The sequence below is a fragment of the Prinia subflava genome, chromosome 8, assembly GCF_021018805.1.
Source record: "Prinia subflava isolate CZ2003 ecotype Zambia chromosome 8, Cam_Psub_1.2, whole genome shotgun sequence".
Classification (NCBI taxonomy): Eukaryota; Metazoa; Chordata; class Aves; order Passeriformes; family Cisticolidae; genus Prinia; species Prinia subflava.
In genome coordinates this window covers 34,311,809-34,320,516 of record NC_086254.1, presented here as the reverse complement: position 1 = coordinate 34,320,516, position 8,708 = coordinate 34,311,809, and positions in this window count along the sequence as shown.

The window sequence follows — 8,708 nt, the reverse complement described above, 5'->3', positions numbered from 1 at the left end:
TCTGCGGGGGGAGGCGGACCCTGCGCCGGGGCTGCAAATACCCCGAGAGCTCTGTCCTGCGGCGGGCAGAGCCGAGGGGCTGCCGCCCCCAAAGGGTCCTGTCCAGCCTCCCTTGGCCATCGTGTCACGCTGTGGGACCCGTGGGGTGGGCCTCCTCTGCTTCTGGAGCTCCCCGCCGGGTTCTCACCCAGGCACTTACTTTAGCAGAGAGCTTTTTTCAAATTTCTGGAAGTCTTGTGTGTTGTTGGGGCACCTCTGATGCAGCTCTGAGATGGTTTGAAAGGAACATTAAAGCTCAGCTCACTCCTCCCCTGCCATGGGCAGGAACGCCTTCCACCAGCCCAGGCTGTTCCAGGACCTGTCCAGCCTGGCCTTGGGCACCTTCATGGGTGGGACATTCACAGTTTTCACATGTGTCCTGCCAAAGCACTTTGTCTCTGTGTTCCCCTGCTCCCTCTCTATCCTGTGTTGAAGGAAGAGCATTAACAGGAGCCTCACAAACCTTGCACAGAGGCAAGGCCAAAACAAAAGAGCTAAATGCCTCTCCCAGGCTGTCCCGAGCCTGTTGCAGCCGTGTTTTGCACAGATGTGGTTCAGCACAGCTGCTCATGCTCTGCTCTCCCTGCCCCCAGCACGCTGTGGCCTGGACAGCCACCAGGCAGGGATGGTCACCCCTGTGCTGGAGCACCCTGGGGCAGTGGAGGGTGACCCTGCCCATGGCAGGGCGTGGGACGAGCTGGGCTTTAAGGTCCCCCCAACCCAAACCCTTCTGAGACTCAGTGACTTGGTTCTATAAATACACAGCAAGCCCTGCTGTGGTCACACCAGGTGCTCTGAGGTGTCTCCACGTGCTCTGCTGGGGCTGGGAAATGTACCTCTGCCCCAGCATCAGCAAGGAAGAGATGTGGGGATAAAACATCTGGTGGCCATGTGGGCTGTGTGACCCAAACACAGCCCCACATGTCCCCAGCCCTGCCCTGCTATGCTTTCTGTGTCATGCTGGCAGTGGGTGATACTCACTGCTGCTCCAAACCCCAGAGCAGATTTCATGTCTAAAACATCATAATTAGGAGGAATGGTGAAAAGCTGCAGGAACAGAAGGCTCTCGAGGCTCTCCAGGAACTGCCAGCTGAGCTTTGTATCGCTCAGCTTCGAGGAAAACCTTCACTCATGCTGGTTTTTCACAGCCAAACTCTTCCCTCACACCTGGCAAAGTCAAGCCAGTTCCCAGACAGGCAGCTCTTAATGGGATTAGGTTCTTGGAGGTTATCCCAGGGCAAACACTGAGGTCCTGGTAGGACAAGGCTCCTTGGAGCCCAGAGTGCCCCTGGGGCTCCCTGCAGCTGCTGCCCTGTGCAGGGCCCTGGGCTGTGTCTCCAGGGGCAGTGCTGGGTGTGCTGTTCTGGGACAGCCTGGCTGTGGACCTGGCTGCATCCTGCACCCCAGCAGCAGTGCTGAGTGTGGGAATGCCTCTGCTGCTCTCAGCCTGGATTATGGGCTGCTGTCCATGCAGGCCTTTAAGCCCTTTCCAGCCCTGATGGTACCATCCCCACACCAGCCCCCTCCTGGGGACACAGAATTCAGGGAGAGCTGCCAGGCCAGCTGGCAGTGTGACAAGACAAACTCCTTCTGCTCCCCAAACAAGCTGCTTCTCCTCAAGTGTTGTGCAGAAATGCCAAGGGGAGCTGCTGAACTCAGCTGTGGGCATCAAGGGCAAACAGCATCCAGTGCCCTGCCCCGGGTGCTGGGGTGAGCTGATGCTGAGCACTGCTCAGTTCCAGGCCCCAGAACTGCCACGAAACCAAGCCCAGACACCTCAAACACCAGTGTGCTTTGGTGGGTTGGGTGTGGGCTGATCATGGGTTGACCAACTCTGTGACCCGGTGAATAAACCTGCCTGGTGGTTTAAAAAACTGAGTTAAAAAACACCTTATCGAGCTGCAACATAAGGCTGGCTTGATCTAAGCCCTCCAAAAGCATTAAGGATCAGCTGTTCCTTCTGGAGCACTTTGATGAAACCCTCACTTGCTTTTATTGATGGTCCTACAAAGGCTGAGAAAGCTGGAGCATGGAGTAGAGAAGACTCTGGAGATACCATCATGCAGCCTTGAAGAGGGCTTGTGGAAAAGAGGGAGAGCAGCTCCTTACACCAGCAGTGACAGGACAAGGGAGAGCAGTTTTAAACTAAAGAGGGGGAGATTTAGGTGAGGAGTTAGGAGGAAACTCTTTCCTCAGAGGATGCTCACTGGCACAGGATGGCTGCCCCACCCTGCAGTGTCCAGGGCCAGGCTGGACAGGGCTTGGAGCACCCTGGGGCAGTGGGAGGTGTCCCTGCCCATGGCAGGGGTGGGATGAGCTGGGCTTTGAGGATCCTCCCAACACAAACCATTCTCTGTGCTCAACCCTTCAGGAACACATCTTTCTGCTCTGACATCCAGCAGAATCTGGCTATTTCCACCTCCAAGGGGAAGCACTGCAGTTCACTCCAATGCAGGAGAACATCCAAGCATGGAAGAAATGACCCTTAGAGGGTGCTCCCTCAGAGCTGGACCTGGAACGTCCTGCAGAGCCCGGATCTCCAGGATGCTGATGTCTCTGCAAATCCAGAGACCCTCTCAGAGGGTTTTGGTCACTCCCCATGGAAGCTCCATGTTCCCCTGCCTTCCTGCCTGGGATCTGTGTGTCAGAGGAGCTGAGAGGAAGGATGCAGTGCAGGCGTTATTATCTTTTCATGGGAAACTCCTAGATGAAAGAAAGAAATTTTAAGTTTATGTCTCATTCTGTATTCCTTTCATTTGGGGTTTTGAGAAAGAAGAAATTATTCATGTCTCCAGTTCCTGCCTTCACTCTCTCTCCTTCCTCTCTTTCTCTTCCTCTGTGCCAAAAATGAGAATACAAAGGGATGGATGGCAAATGTTTATAGGGAAGAGGAGATGTACTCTCCCAGGTTTTTGAGTTTTTTCAAATCTATAGCTCTAAATAATGCCTGAAACTGTGTAAAAATGGCAACTTGAAAGGGAAAAAGTGAAGTGTTGAGACATTTCAGTGCAGAGGAAAGAAAAGAAATCAATTCTTGGGCATTTCTTGCTTTAATGCATTCAGTGTTATGGAGGGGTCAAAGGAAAAAAAACCACATAAAAACATGAAACTTTTGATGGAGAGTTTGAATTTCTGGGGGTGGGGTGTGTCAAGAAATCAAATTTTTCTAATCTCTAAAATGGGAACCATGAATTTGTTTTGTAACATGACTTTAGATTGCTTTTCAATTATTCAAAATAAGATCTTTAGCTGTTTTTTTCCTCTGAATATTTGGAGCCCAAACCTGCTGTAGATTTTGTGACTGTTTCCAGTGGAATTACTGAGCACTGAGAAAGGCCCTGAGTGCCCATGGTGTTTTGGCAGAAATACCCTCAAAAATTTAGGGGATTTTTTGTGTCTGGCTTTTATTTCCCTCTGATTTCCAGGGAAGGGGGCAGTCCCTGTGGGCACTGCTGCAGCTCTAGGAGGGCAGCTGGGACTTGCTCACCTGGGTGACATCAGCAAGGGGGACAATCCTGGGGCTGACACTCATTTTGGCCATCATCAGCACAATTAGTGTGACTTGCTTAATTAATCCATCCTCACTGTGCAGGCTGGCTCTCCCTGGAGGTGGCAGCCAAGCCATGGTCCTTCACAGGGCTCAGTGAGAGAGGAGCTCCCAGGAGATGGGATTTGGGGGTGGAAAAGGCCTTCAAATCCATCCTGCCCCACCTTTTTCCTTGGATGATTTTAGAAGCTGGAAGAGCCTCCACATGGGTCATTTCCAGAGTGTTGGTAGGAAAACTTTGGGGGTGCCTGTGGCCTTTTTCCCTCTGTATCCCACATTCACTGAGGTGAGTGGGAGACAGGATGAGCTTCCTAAAGGGTAGGACTACTCAAAAGACCAGCCACAATTAAAGCACTCAAATAAAGCTCTAATTATAAAAACTCCCCTGCATAACTACAGAAATATTTTGTGTAAATTGCCTGAGAAAAAATTTAGTATAAACTGTGCTCCCAGCCAATAAATCTCCTTGCAGTGCAGTGCTTCTGGAGATGGTATCTCGTGTTCTGACAGTCTGTGCACTCCAGAAAGAGAAAAAATAAAAGGTTCAATATGTTCTGAAATGCCTTTATCCTGTTTCTCTGCTAACTTCCCCCAAGCCAGTCTGTCTCCTGGAGAAATCCCAAATCCTTGGGACTTTTTCCAGGCCTCCTTTTGATTGTGGGAGTTACAAGCTCCTATTTAGGAGGTAAAAATGGTGACGTGCTCCATGTGCCCGAGGGGATGCAGAGAGGCAGTGTGACTGTGGACATCCCAGAGGCTCTGGACTCCCAGATTCCTGCTGCATGGAGCCCAAAGGGATGCTGGATGAGGCTGGCTGCAGTTGAGCTGGGTCTGAAGGCCCAGGTGGCTCTCTCCAGCCAGCCTTCCTCCCTCCCTTTGGCTCCCATCAGATGCAGGGTGTATCCAATGGTCCTGCTGCTCCCTATGGGGCTGAAGGGTTAAATCAGGAATGGAGGGATTAAATCAGGGATAGAGGGATTAAATCAGGGGTGCAGGGAGCCACATGCCCCTGATGTGCCCACAGTGAGCTGTGCACAGCCTGTGGGTGATCAGGGGGGAATCCAGAGGGGAGTTGCTGATTTTGCTTGGGAATTTCCCAGAGACCAACAGGATTTTCAGCTTGTTTATTGCTAACAGGTGGCATTTTTAATGCCTTTGTCAGGAGCCACGGGAAGGGCTGAGGAGCTGAAGGAACCTGGCTGTGGAGCAGTTGCTCAGCTGGAGGGTGTCCCAAAGGCAGTGTGGACAGGAATGCTCAACCATGGGACAGAGGGGTGTAAGAGGAGGGTGCCGTCACATCAAACTCCAGAAGACCCTCTAGGACAGATGGGTCCACATTTTCCATCTGCCTTCCCTCCACAAGAGCAGCTCTGAGGGAGATGGACGGCCCAGGGCACGCATGGCTCTCTCGGCTCTGCACAAGACACTGACCTTTGGTCTCCATCCCATCTAAAATAAGTGTCATTTTATAGCCATAGCTGCGTCCCGTGACCAAAAATTCATCTGGGAAGCAATGAAATGTGCATTAATTACATATTAAAGAGCAGTAGAAATGTTACTCTCTCCCACAGACTTGCAGCACAAGAGGCTTCATTCATCATAAAATTTTAATGGGATCACAGGCTGAGGAATTGCATTTTGCCTCCGTGCCTGAGTGCTGGCAGTGACTTCAGGCAGCTGCAGGTCCCCACCTGGCTGGCCTTCAAGGCCATGAGGAGGGACAGCACTGCAGCATCTCCCTCCTGCTGTCTCTGGGTGAGGCTTCCTGGGTGTTCCTAGGTTTTTCTGCCTTGGAGCCACAACGGGAGCACAGCCACAGGGAGAAGAGCAGAGCAGGGTGTGGGCAGGAGCCTTGGAGGGGCAGAGAGGGAGAGGCTGAGCACTGCTGAGGCCACTCAGCTGCACAAACCCCTGAAAAGAGCTCACCAGGATCATCTGCAAAATCACCACCTCCTAAGCCCTGCTTTATTTGACCTCTGTCCCCACAATAATAATGGCAGAGCAATAGAAAGTTCTCTAGTGTGCTTGCAGTGTAATAAAGTGACCCCACTAGGAATAATATCTCCAGCAATTACTGTGCCAGGTATTATGCTGATTTATCAAATTGCAGTTGAAAGTCAAGAAGAGTTGAGGAGACAGTGATAAAACATCTGATCTCAACTCTGACTCTAAGTTACCCTTCTGGCCAGCACAGTATTTCATCCAGAGGAATTGTTATTCCTCTCTTCTTCAAAAATCATCATTCAAACCGGGAATTTTGCACTCCTTGTGTTTTGGAGGCAGCACTTTGCCTGCACTCAGTGATGAGCTGCCAAGGCCATGCTGAGTTTTTGGGACTCGGACTCACAAACCTCCTGCTGCAGGGAGGAGCACATGAAGTGAAAGCAAACTGACTGTGCCTCATCCCTGTGAGACACAGGCTCTGTTTTGGGCTCCTCAGTCCACAGAAAGATGACAAAGGTGCCTCATGCCACATTTGCTTGGTGGGCAGAGCCTTTCCACAGCAGGGACAGAGGGCAGGAGAAGCACAGCTGGAACTGCTGAGGAGGTTCCCATCCCAACCCTTGTTCAATGCAGCCAAGAGCCCACCTGGAATACTGGGAATACTGGGCACAGCTCTGCTGCCTGCAACATAAGGAGGATGTGAAAGTGTTGGAGCAATTCCAGAGGAGGCCGTGGAGCAGCTGAGGGCACTGGAGCACTGTCCCTGTGAAGACAGGCTGAGAGAGCTGGGGCTGTTCAACCTGGAGAGGCTGTGAGGAGACCTCCCAGCACCTTCCCAGCCTGTGAAGGAGCTACAGGGAAGCAGGAGAGCGACTCTTCCTGAGGAACTGCAGTGACAGGACAAGGGGGAATGGGTTCAAAGTGAAATAGGGAAAATTTAGATTATAGGACAAAGTTGTCCCCTGTGAGGGTAGGGAGGCCCTGGCTGAGGAAGCCCAGATTTGCTGTGTCTGCCCCTGGATCCCTGGCAGTGTCCAAAACCAGGCTGGACAGGGCTTGGAGCACCCTGAGACAGGGGGAGGTGTCCCTGACCATGGCAGGGGATGGAACGAGATGATTTTAAAGTTCCTTTCCAACCCAAACCATTCAGTGGTTCTGTCATGCCAGGCTGGCACCTGTGGGCTGGGCCCACACAGGTGGCACTGTGGATGTTCTGGTGGCCCCCACCTTGTGAAGCACAGGAGTGTCTGGGAAGAGGAGCTGGAGCAGCCAGTGCTGGGTCTGACACCCAACCTCTGCCTGGCACTGCCCAGCCTGAGGGTCCTGTGCTGTGTGTGAGGTCTGTGCCCAGAGCCAGCTCCCAGGCCACAGCTCATTTCCTTCACCAGGGACTGGCTCTGTGTCCGGGCTCCAGGACCTTTGGGAGCAGGGACCCTTGGTGTCTTGGGTTATGTAACCAAAAAAAAGTGTATTCTATTTCATCTGTAGAAAGCAGTTGGGGGATGGTTTCTTTTTCCTTTATCTTTTGTAACTCCAGGGGGAGGAGGGTGGATACTTTCTGACAATAGGCCAGCTGTTAAACCAGGTGGGGCAGTGTTTCTGATCTCTTCCACCACTGTCCACCCTCCGGGGGATATCTTCTGTTAATGGGCCATTGAGGCTCACCAGTGACTGACACATTCCATCATCCACTGGGAGATGCTGCACCCTCCCCAGTGGGGAGGAGCCAACCATTCCCTACCCAGATAAAAATGGGGACCCAGAGACCTCAGGCATCCCCTTTTCCACTGGATTCCCAGAGGAAGACCAGACTCATCTCACCACCACTGAACCTGTTTACAGGATCATCTCTACTCCAACAGAACCACATCTATCACTCCAGGAGGATTTATTTGGACTGATTCCAACATCCTGGCCAACAGGGTGTCAGGTCGTATTCCTGAGTCTGTCAGGGTTTTCTAAGACTTGTGTTTGTTTGCGTGCTTGTTTTTTGGTTTTGTTTTTTTTTTTTGGATTACTGTATTTGCATTTTTAATATTCCTAGTAAAGAACTGTTATTCCTATTCCCGTATTTTTGCCTGAAATCTCCTAATTACAAAATTGTAATAATTTGGAGGGAGGGGGTTTTACATTCTCCATTCCAAGGGAAACTCCAGTTTTCCCTGACAGACACCTGTCTTTCCAAACCAAGACACTTGGGGGAGCAGGGACAATTGGGAACAGGGACACTTGAGAGCAGGGACACTTTCCAAGGTTCAAGTCTGCCGTTGGTGGGGACCAGGGCCTCACCAAGGCTGGCCCCTGCTCCCAGCACGTGCTGCAGTTGTCAGGGACCTGGGATTTGTTAAATGAAGTCCTTTTCTTTGATCTTTTTTGCATGAAGCTCTCAGCATTGCATATCAGGGCTGTTTTCCCTTCCCTTCCATCCTCTCAGCAGTGATGGCACAGATGGGGCAGAGACAAGGTGTCCTCCCAGCACTGCCCTGTGCCTCGGGCACAGCTCAGGGTGGTGCCCTGGGGATCCCCAGGTGGGGAGCAGACTCCTTGCACACACCCTGGCTGTGAGGGAGGCTGTGTCCTGCTGGGGCACTGGGATGTTGGTTCATATCCCCCATTTCTGTGGGAGCCAGGGTGCCTGTCCAGAGGCATCCACCTGGGGCTGTGCTCGAAGGATTTACACTTGAGATGCTGCTGCTGAGGTTTGTTAAACACCTTATTACATCCCACAGCACTGCTAATTATGTGTTCATAAATCAAAGTCAATTAACCAGGGCTCTCCCTGCTCCTGCCTTTTCACATCCCTCTCCATCATTAGCCCAAAGTCTGGGAATGCCTGGTTGGTCCTGTGCCCCTGCCCTGCAAACCCTGGCCCCAAAGCTGTTCTGGAGCCTTCTGAGGATCCAGCTGGTGCTCTTTGACAAAAACTGGGAGCTCCACAGCTCACCCTGCCCTGGAGCACCACCTCTGCCTTTGCAACTGCTGGGGCAGGTGGAGAGGAGGGGTAGGGGAGCCAATATCCTTCTTCAAATATGGAAAAAATTACCACAACAAGGAGAGCAATAAATTCTTCCCCTATGTTCAAAAGCAAGGGATTTGCTTTGTAGGGAGAGAGATTTACTTTATCTGTCTGGAATTTAAAGGTTTTTAAAGGGAGGTTAGGCACACGGGCAGGGTTTAG